The 19,572-nt window shown below is 35.6% G+C and overlaps 1 long non-coding RNA gene across 1 annotated transcript in view; it reads left to right on the top strand.

Moving 5' to 3' along the window:
* LOC149136631 (uncharacterized) overlaps positions 1-19,352 on the top strand; it is a 53,600-nt gene extending 34,248 nt beyond the window's left edge. The window contains exon 2 of the long non-coding RNA XR_016240918.1: positions 18,986-19,352. This is a non-coding gene — a long non-coding RNA (uncharacterized LOC149136631). The remainder of the gene's footprint in view (positions 1-18,985) is intronic.
* The last annotated feature ends 220 nt before the right edge of the window (positions 19,353-19,572 follow it).

Here is a 19,572-nt window from a genome sequence, read left to right as displayed (position 1 = left end):
TCAGAAAATTCTGAAATGGCCAACACTTCTAGAGGGGGAACATCACAATAGAGACAACCTTACCTAAATTTAGCCAGTCAGTTTCTCTGCACAAGTATCAACAACAAACAAAACAAACTCCCATTCAGGCAAAAGACAGAAGTTATATTTTTATCAGAACTTGCAAAGCTGAAAATCAGTATGGCTTCCTCAGCAGAGAAATGATAATCATAATAATTATCATAATAATAATAATAATAATAATAATAAATATATAACATACAGAAAATTGCAATATATAACATACAGAAAATTGCTTATATAACATGCAGAAAATTGCAATATATAACACACAGAAAATTGCACTACTGAGCACTGCACACATCCTACGCAAAACACTTTCAATACAGTAACTATAAGAGTATCACAGCAAACCACAGCACATACCCAAGGCACACAAAGCTGTGCTTGGTAGTGAAGTGAAAGCACATTATAAAAATAAAACTACTGAATAATAATAATAATAATGATGATGATGATGGTGACGATGACGACGACAACAATCCTTTCTACTATAGGCATAAGGTTTGAAATTTTGAGGGAGGGGGCTAGTTGATTACATTGACTCCAATACCCAACTGGCAGTAATTTTACTGACCACAAAGAGATGAAAAGCAAAATCTGAGCAGAAACTGAACTCAGAACATAAACAAAGACAAAATGTCACTAAGCATTTTGTCCAGTGTACTAATGATTCTACCAGCTTACTGCCTTCAATAATAAAATTTAAAAAATAATAATAATAACAATAATAATAATAATAATAATAATAATAATAATATTTCTAACAAACGTATATGGCTTGAAACAGGAAAGAAAGGATTTGTTAATAAAATTAATCCCCTCTCTTTCTCTTAAGCATTGATAACCTACTCACCACCATCCAACAACCTTCACTCTTATGCAAACAGCACAGACTTTCATCCTTCTTAATTTTCCTGATCTTGCATCATTCTAGACACCACATGCCAAACAACACAGCCTAGACACCACATGCCAAACCTGTTCAGATTCCATAAATTGAGAGCTTGAGAAAATTGTTCAGTGAAACCAGGCTAAAATTGTTTCATTTAGCAACAGAAAGCCCCTCAAGCATTACTCATATAATGAAAATATCACTGCACCACATTCTCTTAAATACGAGCAACACTCAGCTAACTACTAAGCAAGTAAGGAGTTAGCATCCTAATCACAAGGTTTCGGGTTCAATCCTACTGTATGTTTTCTACTATAGCCTTGAAGCAACCAATGCCTTATGAATTACTCAGTAAGCAGAAACTTAAGTATATCACATGTGTGGAAGTGTTCATGCCTCCTTTGATGTTGATGATGTATGTAAATATATATGTAGGTATCCAGAAAAACATCATTGAATCCACAATAGATGTCTTCAGACCAATTCAATACATATCTCCAACAGATTCAGCAGAATCCACTCAGCTGCAAGTATTCAAGTAAAGTCCCTTATCTAAAGTTAACTTCCTGTCTAACTTTTAACATTCTTCAAGGCTTTTTAAAAAGATTATAGCATTGTATACATCAAAATGTTCATGTTATCTCCAATTGTTCTTCTCTGCCTACAGTTATAGATATACATCTTTCTTGTCCTACTTCACTATCTATACTTGTAATGTTATTTCACAGAATTCAATCAGACATTTCTCAATATCAGAAACCATTCTTTTATTCTTGTTGCCTGCCCAAACAAGCAAAATCAGTTTGTTCTAAGGACATCATCACCAAACACTATTTTCTCATCTCAATTTAAAATCTCATAACATTCCCATATTATTGAAATTATTTCCCCAACAAACGGAATGTAAAGACTTTGAACTGCAAGTCTTTATAGTTGTTGTTAAATGCTGCACTGGATCAGAAGCTGAAAGCTACATTGTTTGGCTTCTCATCAATGATACTGTGCAAAGCTAATCAGGATGTTATTTGGATGGAATTATATATACAGTATTATGTCTTTATTTATTTTGCTTGATTTATTTCAACCTTCACCTTCCCTAATACCAACTAGATCTATTACAATAGCCATGTTAGCACTTACAAAATCAACTTGAACAGTATTTATCAAAGAAAACAGAAAATATATTAATATTCTGACATTTGTATCGTATTAATTTCATTCTTTTTTATGTATAATGTTTGTTTGGTATAAATATAGTTTCATTATAAATACTATTTTTGTTTGCTTTGCTTTCTTTCTTTTCTGTTATGGCATGTCTATAGCTGTAATTACATGCTTTCAAATATCCTACACTGTCTGTATTATAGTAAAAAATATATATATACATATATTCATAAATGCAAATATACATGCGTACATGTAGGTAGAGAGATAGATATTTATATATGTATACACACACATATGCATAATGTAAGTAAAGTGCATGTTAAGTGGATGGGTAACTATTCTTTTAGAATTACATTCCTTCCTTTATAATTTTATGAAGGAACCTGTGAAGTGAATTCATGTCTTAGCAAAATTTCATGTTAAGGCTATCCATACACATATAAAAATCAAATCTAGAGACTATATTATGAACTTATTTATTTATATCATCTTCACACAAGTTTTGATAACTGTTGCAAAGCAGATTATGCATGGATTTCCTTACATAATCTTGGACATTCATGTCATCAAAAGTGCCATACAAAATACAATGCATTCTGTTGTATGCTCCAGTATTTATAGTGGTAGGATGTATGACAACATGTGTTGTATTATGTATGATATCTCTGATGATACAAATGTCCAAAATTATATAAGGAAATTCTCACATAATCTGCTTTACAACAGATACCAAAATGCATGCAACATTGGTGTTATAAATATCTTCATGACACATACTCAATGTATGAAACTTGCACATATTTATTTACAAATATATATAGTTCCAGGCTTTGAAAAAAATAAGTAATGGGGTTGATACATTCAACTTAAAAGTTCTTCCTGGCCACAGTCAGATGACTGAAACAAGTAAAAAATAAAAGACAAAATATATATATAGGCACAGGCATGGCTGTGTGATAAGTAACTTGCTTACTAACCACATGGTTCTGGGTTCAATCCCACTGTGTGGCACCTTGGGCAAGTGTCTTCCACTATAAGCCTCAGGCTGACCAAAACCTTGTGAGTGGATTTGGTAGACAAAAACTGAAAGAAGCCCATCGTATATATATATATATATATATATATATATATATATATATATATATATATGTGTATATATATATATATATGTATACACGATGGGCTTCTTTCAGTTTTTACTGGGATTGTAAGATGATAAGGTAATGAACAAAGAAATGAGAGAAAGTTTGTATAGAATACAAGAACAGGGTTAAGAAGATGCTTGAAACAAAAGTAAGTGGAACTAATATCATCAAAACAATTAGTGTAGAGCCATGCCTGTTTTTATATAAACCGCTCTTTTTTTTTAATGAATAAAGTGGGAGCTACAGGAATTGGATAGGAGAACTAGGAAGCTGCTCAGAAACTATAATGCACACCGCTCTAAAAGCAATATGGACAGGCTCTATTTACCAAAAAAAAACAAGGAAGAGGCAGAGGTTTGTTCAATACAGATCACACCATTGCTACTGTGATTTGGGGTTTAAAAATCCACAATAATTCTAGTGAGGAAAAACTGTTGTACACAGTTTAAAATATCAATGAAGTCGTAACTGTTAGAGATTTCAAGGACAGAAAAAACAGAATAAATTGTAGAAAGTCAAAGAACTCCATGGTCATTTCATACAACAAACAAAGGAAGTTGGAAGAGAAGAATGCCAGTTGCAGTCGAGAAAGTTGCTGATTATAACCACTTAGAATGATGCCATTGAAATTAATTTGATAAGTACAAAGATTGATAAAACTCAGTCTAATAGCAAATACAGAATGTGTGGAAAAAGAGACTAAAGAATTAATTATCGTCTAAGTGTGTGTAGGTAGCTAGCATAAAAGAAAACATAAACATAGGCATGACTTTGTCAGTAAAAGGGACTAGTAGGATATCAACCAAGTTTGTGGATTGGAAAGCATTAAAAGATGCAGAGGGTGAGATGGTGAATAATAATTAGAGGATTTTATGGAGTCTCTCCATAAAGACTGATCATACTATTGAATCAAGGAGACAGGGTATGACCATGGAAGACAGAAAGACCATTGTACAGTCATTGACTTTACGATCCTATATAGTAGAGTGGATATCAAGGAAAATGATGAAGTGAAAACTATTAAGATATTATAAGAAAGAAATAACAAGATATCATTAGAAACAGCAGATATTAGTAAAAAGAAAAAGTACTTAAAAGATGTTAAGTTGAAATTAGAAATATCAAGTATGGGGAGATATGCAGAAGCAAAAGTGAAAATCCTGCCTGATATTTTTGGAACATTAGGTTCAATCCTACAAAACTTATTGTATCACCTGGAATGGTTGGACATCAGGACAGACATTTGAGTACTCCATAAATTTTTCCTTGAACCAGGTCATGTTCTTAGAAAGGCATTTTCAATCTTTAGTTAAGGCCTGACAGTTATTTCTAAGGAATAAACAAAAATTAGTATGTTAAATTCTTACTATGCAATATAGAAATAATTCTGTATTTTCTAGAATACAAATCAATATAGTATACAAAAAGTTCTGGGCTTTGGGTATAAGAAAATATAGGAGGATCAGTTAATTATGATTTTATTCAACTTATTTCCCTCTCGGGTTTATACACTTATTGCAGCAGTCCTTCAGTTTTTCTAAACCCTGTAAAAGAACTTGAAAGGATAGGCCTCTAACCAGGTCTTTCACAATACGCTTAAAGCCAGGAACTTTTCAGCACTCCCTCATATAGTGTAAACATGTAGTGTAAACATTTAAACATCATTACAATCTTTTCAAATTCTGCTGCATTTCACATGGAATTTTGGTCCTCCAAATTTGTCTTGGTGTATATATCAAATTACCTTTTGACTTATGGTCTGTAAATTTGACTTGTATGTATTAACAACAATAATAGCTTCATAAATACCGAGCAAAATGTAAAAGCATAATTGATTTTCAGAATATTTGAACTCTGTAAAAAATTGTATATTGTAAAACTTTGTAAGACCTAGAACTATTATTTTTCTCATCTTCATATTCTTCATATTTGTTGATAATGATTTCTAACTTAACAACACTATAAACGTAGAGAAGTGTGCAGTCAGTTTAATTGACAGCCCTAATACTTGTTTTATCAACCCTTGAATCTTGAAAGGTAGAGTCAGCCTCAAAGGTGTTTAGCATTAAGCATAAAGAGACATAAATACTAACATAATGGCAAAGATAACCAAGTCAGGTACACAGAAATATATTATCATACTTGATACTTGATCACAAGACATACATAATGTAAATGAAGGTTGTTTTCATTGATATGTGTTTCAGGCAATTCACTGGCACACACACAGATATATAAATAATGATACCAACAACTAATAACTTAGAAGTATGCTGTCTATAACTCAGTACTTTTTGTGAGGTTCGGGGTGGGGTGGGTTTGGGTTAAGTGACAGGATCCTAGTAAGGACTCTGGTTGACTTTCTCTTAATTGTCAGTAATTACTACAAGAACAATATGCTCATCTTTCTACTAATTCTGCCATTCCTCTCATCAACTGCATTGTATTCTCCTGTATTGATTAATAATGTATAGTATTATGAATCAATACAGGTTTTCATACAAATATTTCTATTTGTAACATTTAATGCACATTATTTTATTGAAATATAAACAATATTTTAGAATGTTCTGGCCAAAGAGAGCTCTGTCAAGCACCAAAAGAAGGTGATGAGATTAAAAGTCAGTGTTAATATATTTAAGATGAAGGCAGCAGAATGGCAAAAGGCTTAGTGACATTTGATCCATCTTTATGTTCTGAGTTCATATCCTACCAGGGTCAAATTTGCCTTTCATCCTTTCAGGGTTGATAAATTAAGTACCAGCTAAGTACTGTGGTCGATGTAACCCACTTACCCACTTCCCCTGAACTTGCTGGCCTTGTGCCAAAATTTGAAACAATATTTAATACTCATTATTTTATTGAAATATAAGCAATATTTTTAAATGTTCCACTCAAAGAACGCTCTAAGTGTCAAAAGGAGATAATGAGATTAACTGGGTGCATCAGAAAGATAACTCAAAAAGTAATACAGTGAGGGAAAAAAAGCCATTTGTCATTAGCTAATATAGTTTTGATTATATTGACCAAACTCAGACATGTTTCAGTATTATTTAAGCTCATCAGGGAATCTTATACTTCACAGTATTTGGTAAACTAGTGACTGGGAAAATCTCTTAAGGAAATCCTTATCAACATCATCGTTATCATTGTCATCATTGATGTCACCATCACCATCATCATCATCACTACCACCACCACCACCACCACCACATCATCATCACCATATCATTGTCATTGTCATCATCATTTTACTCCTGCTTTCTACGATGGTTAAGGATGAATGAATCATCACAGCCTGAGTTAATTCATATTCAGACTTACTGTCCTTCAAGATGGATTATAGGCACTAACATAGCTGGGGGGAGGGGGACAGTCTTCCCTGGGTGGCACTTTTGCGTCTGCTGTAGGCAATATGTGTTTCTTTTTTTTGTGGGATTTGGGGGCAGAAAATGGAAGGGTTGCCCCAGGTGGCACACGCTCTAGCTACACTAGTGGGTAGAGGACAACATCTCAATTATATATATTATTTTTGGCTTAGCATCAATGACTGAATGTCCTTCCTATCATCAACAACTTTACACAATATATCAGATGCATTTTATGCATGCACCAGCACTAGAGAAGCTGTAAGGTCCACAACAAGACTAAAGGGTCCCTTTGACTCTCTGCAGTGTCTGCTTGTTTGCCAACCACTTTACAGACTGTATTGCACACATTTTATCATGACACGAGAACTAGAGAAGCTGTAATGTCCTCGACATGGGTAAAAGCCCCTGTCTGCTTGATCACTAACCACTTTTATAGAGTGTGCTATGTGTATTTTATTGTGACACAAACACTGTTTGGTTTCTGTCTGGTTTATAAGACTAAAGGTTCCTCACTAAACTGCATTTGTTTAAATAATATTATGCATTGTAGTAAAATAGAGATAGTTAAGAGAGTAAATTACTCTTAGATGTGTCCTGCACAAAACTGAAGAACCATCACTTTGTGTTCTGTCAGAAGTTCTATACTACAGGGTGTTTGGGTTAAATTTGACAGTGTGCATAAAAAGAAACAAAAAAAACAATATCCCATCCAAAAATAGAATTATTGTAAAAAATGAAAAAAACATCAATTAGATTTTAACTGTGAGATAAAACTTTACTACCTTCAGCTTCAACCACACCCTCAAGATGGCTCCAGATCCTAGTGCATGCATTCCTCACTATGTCTCTGAGAAGATTTTTGAACAGCTCTTTGTTCTTAGCCACTAACTCAGCCTTGATCTTGCAGAGTGGTTAGTGTCTTTCTCAATTGCACCTCATACAGAGTAATCTATGGAATTACAATCAGGGAATTACAAGGTCAGAAACTGGGGTTGGTGAAGTTGTAGAAATTCTCCAACCACTACATCTGAATCTTTCTGGAGGTATGGCAAACAGCTGAATCCTGCTGCCACACATACAGTCTTCCAGCATCAACCTCCTCCAGACAGGAATTGACCACAGTCTCCAGTATTTTCTCATAGCTGTCTGAATTGAGCCTAAGGGCCTATTCAAAGCTGAGGGAATATGGTCACAGTAAAACGCCTGCTGTACTGCTGTACCCATTCCTGCTGGTTACAGCTCTGTAGTTTCCATTGCAACTGTCCATGACATATCTTACAGCTTTTACAGTGTTTACAGAGAATTGAACAGCAGTCGGGATGTCAGCATTTTGACACCCAGCATGAATTATCGTGATACAGGTAACTTTTTTCTAATATTCAGATATCTTCCAATCCTTCATGTCAGCTAACTTTTTCTCAACTACAACTTTAATCTCTATGCTCTCCCATGCCATTGACAGTTCACCAATACCTCAAGCTGTTCCTGAAAAAATGAGACATAAAAAATTGCCAAATTTTGCCTGAACATTCTGTATAATTACTCCAGGACAAAACACTAATGAAGTTCTTTGCATTATGTTATTTTTAGCTAAGTAGTTATATAAACAAAGAGCATATTCACAACTAAATAGATTTATATAAACAAAGAGAGAGTGGTCCGATGGTAGTCTTCTAAATTCACTGGAAACTGATAAGTTGTCTACAGCACTAAAATCAAAATAATCTTACATGAGTCTATAATAAATGAACATCAAAATACCAAGGTTTATATTTTTTTTTATTTTTAAATAAACTCATTGAACAAAAAATTGTGTTAACATTAAGATAGATGCTGAGGTAAGGGTTGACTTATAGAGAAACGGTGCTTTAGAAGTAGGTCTGATGTTTCAGCTCATTACCATAATAACCCTAATTAGAATAAAAATAAAATAGAAAATAAAAAAATTAATTTATCTTTCTGCATCAATCTCAACTTGTAATGATCTAAAGCTAAAATCTATTGACCGAAAATAATGGTTCTTGTATTTTATTCAAAATAAAGTGTATTTTCTTTATCATTATTATTATTATTATCATTATTATTACTATTTTCTTTTTGGCTCAAAATCGACTTTGATGGGTTGTTCATTAGCACATTAGAAATTAGCAATTAGATATATTTTTCTAAGAATTTATTCAAGAAAACAAAAACAATAACAAACATACACACAAGTGAATATAAAATATTTTGCTTGTTTTTTTTCTTTCTCTTTTCTTTTTATTCTTTTGTAGTATAATCTTTTAGAAATTTGAACTTGGAATTTATATTTTATTTATTTTATTTTATTTTTATTTCTTTTTTTTTCTCTGGCTATATTAACTCAATAAATAAACAATTTGTTAAAAAGAAGACTAGTTAAAAATTTATCCTAACTCTGCCACAGTCTTCATCTAAACAGCATCGTTATAATTGTGACTATATCAGTAACATTCACTTGGTCTGCTAATACCACAATGCAGGAGGGGTTAGTTTCATGTTACTTTGTTGTTGTTTTTTCCTTTCATCATTTTTTAAATTTTTTGTTTTATTTTTTATAGACATCATTTTACACATATGCCTAACACCATTAACAGAAAACATGATGACAGATTAGTACTACTGATGATTACAAATTTTGTTTTAGTGGTGTAAATGGCATTGGTAATGATGCACAGGGAATTAGTAAGCACAAGATATAATGGAATCAATCACACCATCTTTAACAGTTACGTTAATATCAATATAGATTATTAATGTCGGCGATGATTATGGTAGCATAGTAAATTAATGGTGAACATTTCCAAACTGTATTAACTGAGGTTTGCATAAAAGAGACAGGAAAAGAGAAAGAGAGAGAGAGAGAGGCAGCAAGTGAAAATGGAAGAGTGACAGACAGGCAGACAGACAGGCACACAGACATACGAACCTGCAGATAGACAGATTCAATAGGATATTCCTATGAAAAATAAACAATCAAAATGTCTAAATGATCTATTGAAAAAGTACATTAAAATTTAAAAGCTAAAAAACAATGATCTGCATTTAAAAATGTAAGTGGGAGGAATTAGTATTGGTAAATTTAATTAATAAAGAAATTTATTTATTTATTTGTTTATTCACTTTATAAGATTCGTTGTGTAAAAAGAGAAGTTGTGTAAATATAGAAGATTGTGCTTTAATGATAGGCATAATGAAAAGTATATATGCAGTATTAATCAACAATAAGGAATTAATTATTCTTGCAGGATTACACTTATATTCAGTGAATTCAGTCCTTAACAATTTCCTTCAGAAAGTAATTTAGAATTTTTACAGCAGTAACCCATTTGCTTTTGTTATTGTTGTCTGGTTTATGTTCCAGATGAATCATCATCATCATCATTTGATTTCCATTGTTGGGGGTTTGCAAGCTTGTATAAGAAGAAGGGTGGAGGTGCAATGGCCCAGTGGTTAGGGCAGTGGACTCGCGGTCATAGGATCGCGGTTTCGATTCCAAGACCGGGCGCTGTGAATGTTTATTGAGCGAAAACACCTAAAGCTCCACGAGGCTCTGGCAGGGGTTGGTGGCGAACCCTGCTGTACTCTTTTACCACAACTTTCTCTCACTCTTACTTCCTGTTTCTGTTGTGCCTGTAATTCAAAGGGTCAGCCTTGTCACACTGTGTCATGCTGAATATCCCCGAGAACTACGTTAAGGGTACACGTGTCTGTGGAGTGCTCAGCAACTTGCACGGTTAATTTCACGAGCAGGCTGTTCCGTTGATCGGATCAACTGGAACCCTTGACGTCGAAAGCAATGGAGTGCCAACACCATAAGAAGAAGGAGATGAGGGATGGGAAGGTAGCCTGCAACTCTAAAACAAGTTGGGCAGAGTTGAATCAAAATCATTATCTATATATGCCAAAAATAAATCAAAGGGATACGCAAAAGATTCATATTTCATTCATGCTAACTTCTTTCTTGGTTTGAAACATTCAGATGAGGGTTTAGGGTTGAATACATATGGACTTTATGGTTCTTGTTGTTGTTGCTGTCATTGTTTAACACTAAGCTAGCCAGAAGTGAACAGACACACCCAAAATAAACTGGAACTTTACAATATTATTTTATTCATTAGTTTTTTACATGTTTACACTTTTATTACCTTCAAAGTATTCTCCATTTGAAGCAATGCATCGGTCCAGATGCGTTGGCCACTGTTCGTAGCAGTGCTGGAACTCTTGTGAAGTGATGCCTTTTAACATCTCTGCCATTTATTTTCTTCATTTCTTCCACCTCTGCTTTCACCAGTGATGACCTTCAAAAAAAGGTCTGGATCAACTTCCAACTGTTCTTTCAGTTCATGACACACATTCAGTCATGACTGCATTTGATCTTCCGTGAACAAGTGAAGTACAAATTTTGCTTTCATTCACAATTCCTGACTCAAAATTCGTTGGCAGGAGCTCCAGGAGATACCAGTCATATCAACAAGTTCGTCAGTTGCTTGGTGATAGTTCTCCAAGATCAGTTCATGAATTTTCATGATGTTTTCATTCGTTCGGGAAGTCGTTAATCTTCCTGAATGAGGTTGGTATTCAAGTAACAAGTGACCATTCTTTAAACGTGGAAACCACTCATAAATTTATGTTTTGTGCATGACAGTGTCCTTGTGAGCTATTTGAAGCATGACAACTGTTTCAGCCACTATCTTCCCCAGCATTTTCCTGCTATTCCTTCATTTCAGCCATCGCAAAAATCGACGAACAGGGGAGAAGCACTGCAAAATCTTCTCAATTGGTTCCTTGCTTCAGCTTATGAATGGCCTGTCTCAACATACCTCACTCTCCACAGAGGTGCAGCCAGGTATTTGAAGTGATTGTACCATTCTTTGATCTGAGTTTCACCCAGGGCATCATCACAAAAGGCTGTTATTTGACATAGATCTAGCTGCTATTTTAGCAGGCTGAATAACCATGTAAAGGCTCTTTCATCGGACTCTTTAGTATGTTGATGACCTGTGTTTTGTTGTTTTTTTGTTCTTTTTTAGTTTTATTGCCAAATCTTCTGAGGAGCTGCAGAAAATATTTGCAACTTGAATGATTGGGTTGGGGTTAAAAGGTCTAAAAGCCAATATAAAATAGATAGTATAAGTTTCATAGGTCATGAAAGCTTAAAATATCTACATTGATGGTAGTGGTAATGGCAGTGAAGGTAGCAGGCAGCTGCCATAGTAGCAATGGTGGTGGTGGTGGCAGTGGCAGTAGCAGGGCTCCCAATGGCCTTGGTGACAGTAATGGTGGCAGTCACAGTAGCAACATAGGTGGTGTAGTGGGGCAATGGTTTTGGTGTTTAGTATCAAATTAGCATACCAGTGATCAACAGTGATCCACTTGGATCGTCCCATATTTTATTTAAACATAGAGTGTATCTAGGATAAACACAACCCAATGTGTCCTTACATTTTTAAATGGTAGAGTGTGATTTGAGGGAAAACCAGTCAGTAATTCTAGGAGGACATGTGACTATATAAAAGCATATTCACTGACTACTAGTTATTGCTTGTGTCATCATTATAACTTGCCAATATTTTCCTGTTACTAAGATAGTGAGTTGGCAGAATTGTTAGCACACTAGGCAAAATACTTAGTGACATCTCATTTGTTTTACATTCCAAGTTCAAATCACACTGAAGTCAACTTTGTCTTTCATCCTTTCAAAGTCAATAAAATAAATACCTCCCCCTAGTGAAATTGCTGGTCATATTCCTTAATTTGAAACCAATTTATTTCTGTTACTAATTTTTTTTTATCAAGCTCATTTTTTTTATGAAACCCATTTTTTTTTTTATGAAACCTATTTCTTTTTATCAAACCGATTTCTTTTTATCAAACCCATTTTTTTTTTTAATAAAACCATTTTTTTTTATCAAACCCATTTTTTTTTTTCATTAAAGCCAAGTCGAACCTACTAGGATTTGATCTAAGAATAAATAGGAATGAAACTAAATACTATATGATGGCATGAAGTTTAGCTTTCTGCCATTGGTTTCATTTCCGTATGATTCCATTCCATTACAACGATAATTCTTACCAGCATAATCCTAATAATGATGTAATTGTGAAATATAAGACATTTTTGCTTAAAATATACAGTAGGCACAAGTGTGTTTCCAGTTTCAATCCCACTGCATACCTACTTCAGTAAGTGTTTTCTACTACAGCCTCAGGCCAGCCAAAGCCTGGTAAGGGGATTTGACAGACGGAAACTAAAAGAAGCCTGTCATGTGTGTGTGTCTCTCTGTCTGTCTGTGCATGTGTGTGTGTCTCTCTGTCTGTCTGTGCATGTGTGTGTGGGTGTGTGTGTGTGTGCGTGCGTGTGTCTGTGTGTGCATGTGTGTGTGTATTTGTCCTATATCACCACATAACAGCTGGTGTTAGTGTTAGTGGGTTGACAAAAGATACTGATAGAACAAGTACTAGATATGAAAAATAAAGTACTGCGGTTGATTCATTCAACTAAAATTACTTCAAGGTGGTGCCCTAGCATGGCCACAGTCTAATTACTAAAACAGGTAAAAGATAAAAGCATATGTGAATACTCCATAAGATTTTGAAAATAACCTAGAATTCCTGATTTTGGTTTTGAAAAACTCTTGAGTCAATAAATAAAAAAGATAAAATTGTGTTTTAGTTACTTATAATATCAGTCTGTAATATCAGAATATCAGGAATGAAATTTTGCTTTTGGAAGGAAATTCCAAAATATTCCTTAAAATTTGGCTTATAAGCAGAATTATGAAACAGTTTATCTAATATATTCTCCTATTATTTTACTTGATATTGTCAATGGACTGCAGCCATGATCAGACACCAATTTCAAGGGTTTAATTAAAAAGAATCTCCCAATACTTGTTCTTATTCCATTAGTTTCTTTTTGCCAGACTGCTAAGTCACAGTGATATCCACAAACAAACAATGGTTGTCAAGCATGTGTGAGATAAACACAAACAAAACAACGCATGCACACACCTTCATACACACATACACGTGCACACGCACACACATGCACATACACATACATATGCATACACACACACATACGTACACGTACACATACACACACATGTGTGTGTAACAGGCTTACCACAGTTTTCATCTGTCAAATTTACTCTAAAGGCATTTACCAGCCTGTGCTATAGTTGAAGACATTTACCCAAGTTTTTGCACAGTAAGTTTGAACCCAAAACCATATGGTTGGGAATTGAATACAACATATTTCTTGTTTAAAAATATGTAGTTGGAAAATTCAGAGCTGAGATACTCAATACTACATTTTTTTTTTTTGTTTACTTATATTAATACATGATACTTAAAAATGTAAATACAAGAAATGTAGAGGTTTCAGAAAATTTGTTGTATACATTTCCTTCAACTGTGTATGTTTAAAAAATTCTTCAATCTAGATATCACAGAGAAAGACAAAGTTTATTGGCCTCCACTACCCCACATCATACAAATAACATCAAATCCTTCTACATTTCTTGTTAAATCCTATCTCTCAGTAATGGCTTACATTGAAGATCTTCCACTTTGATTCCCTCCTTGTTTACATTAGCAGTTATTTACTAACATAAATTCGTGATGTAAAGCAATAAAAAAAAAATCTTGCAGTAACTCTGACGTCTTGTTCTTGAAGAATTTTATTGCCAGATAGATTAGTGAAAGAAATTTTATGGAACAAAATTGTAAATTCCTCACATAAAATTTACCCAGTTCTTAAATGGGAACATCATTTTGTTACCCTACTTGTTACAAGAATTTCAAAAATCACATTCTCCATTACCCAATCTTATTGCCTCTTAATACTTGTGAAGTAGATTTCTTTCCTGTTTTCAAATCTCGCGTCATGTATAAAATGTTTTCCAAATCCTTTATTTGTTTATTTTCTTCCCTCTTAATAATTTATTCTACAATTTTACCTTGGTTCCACTGACATTCAGGAACAATTTGTTACAAATTAATTATCCAAACTTTTATTAAAATTCAGCTATCCATTTCCTTGACCAATTTCCCATTTGTTCAATTTTTAAATCTTGCTAGTAGCTGACTTCAATTATTCATAGCTGTTCTACGCATGCTGCGTTTAAATATATAGAACCTTGAAGATCTACATAAGAGGCACATAAGACATGTTTATAAAATCTTACAAGTTGATGTTTTATTTCCATATAAACAACATTTCTCTCTTATTTAAGATAGTGTTATGGGATTCCTTCTTGACAAAAACATCAGATGTAATATTTACACATATGTTTGCTGATGTTTTGCTACAGATCAACCTTCAATGAATTACGTAAAAAGAGAAAAAGTAGTGCATTCTTTGAGGGAGATTTTGTTGCTATTTCTAGAATGTGGAAAGACCACAGAGTTCTTTCATTGGTTCATGATAACATAGAAATTTACACAGGTGTACAAAACCAGGCACACGCGCACACACACACACATCATCATCATCAACACCATCGTTTATATATATATATATGTCCATACACACACATTCACACACATATATACAGACATATATACACATATATATATATATATATATATATATATATATATATATATATATATATGGGGCCCCAACTATGCGAACCTGTTTGCTGGCCCAAATATTCTCAAGTTTCATGGGTCCCACTCCCGAACTATACGGTCATTATATTGACAATTGTATTGGTGCGACCTCACTCTCCCACGAACATCTAGACTCCTTCCTCTCTTCTGTAAAATTTTTCCGTACTGCCCTTCACTTCTGCACTATCTCTGACACCTCTGTCTCCTTTCTTGACATTTCAGTCAGCATCACCTCCATCCACTACAAACACACAAACTCACACTCATACCTCAAATTCTCCTCCTCCCACCCTAAACACACCAAGCTTTCCATCCCCTATTCCCAATTCCTCCATCTACACAGGCTCAGTAGTGACAACCATGACTTTGAGACTCACTCTCAATTCATAGCTCGCCACTTCATCCTACATTGATATTCTCTCACCACTATCCACACCACCCTTGCCAGAGCACATTCCATGGACCATGCAACTGCTCTCTCTCCTGGCACCCACTCCGCCCCACCGTCTCCCGTTTCCCCTCACCTACCACCCCACCACCCTACTCTCCAATGCACCATTCTCCGAGCCTTCTGGCGACTCCAGTCCGACTCCTCCACTTTGCACATCTTCCCTCCTTCAAATGAGCCCACAACCTACGAGACCTCTTGGTCCACAGCTTCTTCCCTAACCCAACCTCCCAACCCAGCTCATTCCTCTGCTCCCACCCACACTGCTGCACTTGCCCTTACCTCTCCAACATCACCCTCCTCACCAGCATCCATCACTGAGCCTATTACATCACTGTCTCCTTCACCTGCACTTCTACCAATGTCATCTACTTTGTCTCCTGCTCTCTCTGCCCTTCTCTATACATCAGGCAAATGGGATGCCACTTAGCTGACCAGTTTCCGGAACACCTCTGAGACATCCCACTCAGCAATGACACCGCGGTCTTGCACCATTTCCACTCTACTGGTCACTCTTTGCAACACCTGTTTGTGTTCGGATTGTCTTTGCACAGGGGCCATCTGGACTCCTGTTTGCGTCGTGAACAGAGATTAATCTTCTCTCTTCACTCCTTTGTGCCACATGGGCTCAACTCTCCTCCCCTCTCCTCACACCTACTTCATCTCACCCACCTCTCCTCTCTTGCTTTGATTCTTTCTCCTCTCTTCTCTTCACTCCTACTCACCGCCTTCCTTCCCACACCTTCATCGTCACTCCTCCCTCATAACACCATCCCACCTTCCCTATCCATCTCACCCCACCCCATCCCTTATGCCCACTCCCACATATCCCACCCTTACCCCCACCCTCAGCCTAACATACACTCACCCTTTCTTTCCCCACTCTCACCTCCACCATCTCCCAACACCATCATACCACACCACACACCACTACACCATACACCACCATACCACATCACACTACTACACCTTACACCACCATACCACATCACACCACCATGCACACATTAGCACTGTCCACTTCCCAGCCCCACATCCACACACCTACACATACACACGTGCACATGTCAAGGTCACCAGCCCTCTTCCACACACACATACATACTCTCTTATACACACACGTGCACTTTCATTTTGGGATCACCACTACTTTATTATCTCCCCTTCTTCCTAGCTCTCTTGTGTGACCCTCCAGCCTTCACAATTTCATTCTACGTCTTCTTTGGGTTCTTCTAACTTGAAGTTCTTGGCACTTCATTGAAAGCATGTGGCCCATTGATTAGTGATGTTTGACTCATGAACATAACGTTGTGGGTTCAGTTTCTTATCTGGTTAGTATGTTGTGTTCTTTAGCATGGTGCTTCATTTCACAGTGCTCCAATCTTTTCAACTGAAAATGAGTACCAGCCTGATGCAGGTGCACCTCTCTCTCCCCTTCCAGCAATCACATCCTTGGGACAATGGTGGGAAAGCTGAGAGGATGCCTATGTCTGCTTGTGATCACACAGGCACCTAAAACTATTAGCAAAAGCATGGTACATTATTTCCAAGCCAAACTCATTCAAAACTACATTAGTCTTGGCATTTCTTTATGAAGAAGTCCTCCTCCATACACATCACATGCTCATATCAGCCTTCTCTATTGCATACTACCCTAATTCTTCTTATACCCAATTTGTCACTCAGCTCATTTGTATTCTGTCTCCTTGTACATGAACATTACACATCCATCAGAGCATCCTTGCTTCATTTCCTTCTAGCTTTCACACATCTTCTGCATTCATGGCTTGCATCTCACTATCAGGCAGCTTAGCAGTTCTAACACAAGTATCATATAATCTGCCTTCCACCCTGAAACTGAAAATCTTTGTTGCCAACAGCAGTAATAGCTCCCAAAACTTTTTCCAATCACTTCTTATCCTGGATACTATACTTTCTGAAAAACTGTCTCCTTTGTTGATTATGTCACCACAACTTTATGTGAACTAACTGGGTTATTTAACAGAGTCTATATCCAGTGTGCTTTTAGTGCATATTACTCCATTGTCTTTGTCACATACAAAGCTTGCTTTCATTGTTAGCCTTCCTGAGATTCCACTAAACCTCTTATGTGATATCTCACACTGGTTACAGTATAGGTGAACTGTTGATTTGGTTTTCATTCTTTGCTTCTTCTACTGCTTTCAGTCATTCAACTGTGGTCATGCTGTTGCACTGCCTTCAAGTGATTTTAATCAAATATATTGGTATTTTAGATAATTTGTTTGGTACTTATTTCATTAACGTTGTAAGAAGTGAAATGCAAAGATATTTTCATAAGAGAACATAACTAAGAACTGAAATGGTAGTTATATTTGAAAGCATCAATTTTTGTTCATTTCACACTGTGTATATAGAAAGGACTTCCACACAGTTCACATCTACTGTTTGTCAGTTTCAAGATATTTGAAATCACTTGTTTAAATTACCACACAATGAGATTGTACAAGGAACCAGATGGTTGTGAAGTGAACTTGTTGACAACATGATCATGCTTCTGTTCATGAATAATGAAACTAAGAAGAAACGCTTGTGTTTGAACACAGCTATGATAAAGACATTGAATTAATGCTTATTAAATGCTTTAGATGACTGCAGAGTGGAAGACACATGTTAGCCATTCAGAAATACACACAGACTGTTAACTTCACTTAAACATTTATCATTTGTAATATGGTGTCAAAACGTTTATCACTCAAAACTGCAACCCAGTGTAACGTTGACTGACCAGGTTGCAGTTTCAAGCAACAAACATTTTGACACCTATTTCAAACAATAAATATTTAAATGAAGTTAACAGTTTTTGTATGTTTCGGACTGGCTAACATGTGTCTTCCATGCTGCAATCATTTTAGTTTCAACACACAGTCTCAGATCAAATCCCATGCCAGGCAAGCATAGTTCCATAAAATGCTATAGAGTTAGTGTACTTTAAGTATTTGAATGATTCGTATATAATTACTGTTACAACTGTATTCCTATTGTCGCATCCTCAAATCATATGCATGAAGAATCCACAAGTAAAGAATTGCTTCAGTAGTAAGCAATGTATCAAAATATCAAGTTGTCTTCGGGTTGAATGCTTATAGCAAAGTTAACTCTATTAAAAGTACTGAAGGGTAAAGGGATTGTGTTTGATCTACCAATCTACCAATCAAATACAAGTACTGTCTAATGAACTTCCATGCAATTTCAATTTTGGCTTTTATCTTCTACATTCCAGATCCTCTGCTTCAATGGTATCATATATTTCCTGTAGATTGGTTATGTTGGTTTGCAACTCCAGCCTGTGTTCCTCTGTAGTTCCTGATAGGTAAGTTTCAAAAGCTTTTTGAACTTTCTCATGTGTTGCAACAACCCTCAAGCCAGTTGATGATCTTTTACAGTGCTTTTTTGAAGGCTACTGTTTGAAGGCAGTTTCTTTGTTTGTGTGATCAATGCTAGTGTATTTCTGTTATTCACTTCAGAGCAATCTTGCATTACAACAAAGTGGTTTTTCACTGTAGCAAAGAAGAGTTTACACTTTACTCTTTACTTGTTTCAGTCATTTGACTGCAGCCATGCTGGAGCACTGCCTTTAGTCGAGCAAATCGACCCCAGGACTTATTCTTTGTAAGCCTAGTACTTATTCTATCGGTCTCTTTTGCCGAACCACTAAGTTACAGGGACGTAAACACAGCAGCATCAGTTGTCAAGCGATGTGGGAAGGGGAGACAAACACAGACATACAAACACACATATATATATATACATATACATATATACGACGGGCTTCTTTCAGTTTCCATCTACCAAATCCACTCGCAAGGC

This window comes from Octopus bimaculoides, chromosome 3 (genome assembly GCF_046866305.1).
Source record: "Octopus bimaculoides isolate indiv1 chromosome 3, ASM4686630v1, whole genome shotgun sequence".
NCBI classification, from domain to species: domain Eukaryota; kingdom Metazoa; phylum Mollusca; class Cephalopoda; order Octopoda; family Octopodidae; genus Octopus; species Octopus bimaculoides.
Note: the sequence above shows the minus strand (reverse complement) of the source record. Positions and strands in the feature narration are given on the sequence as shown.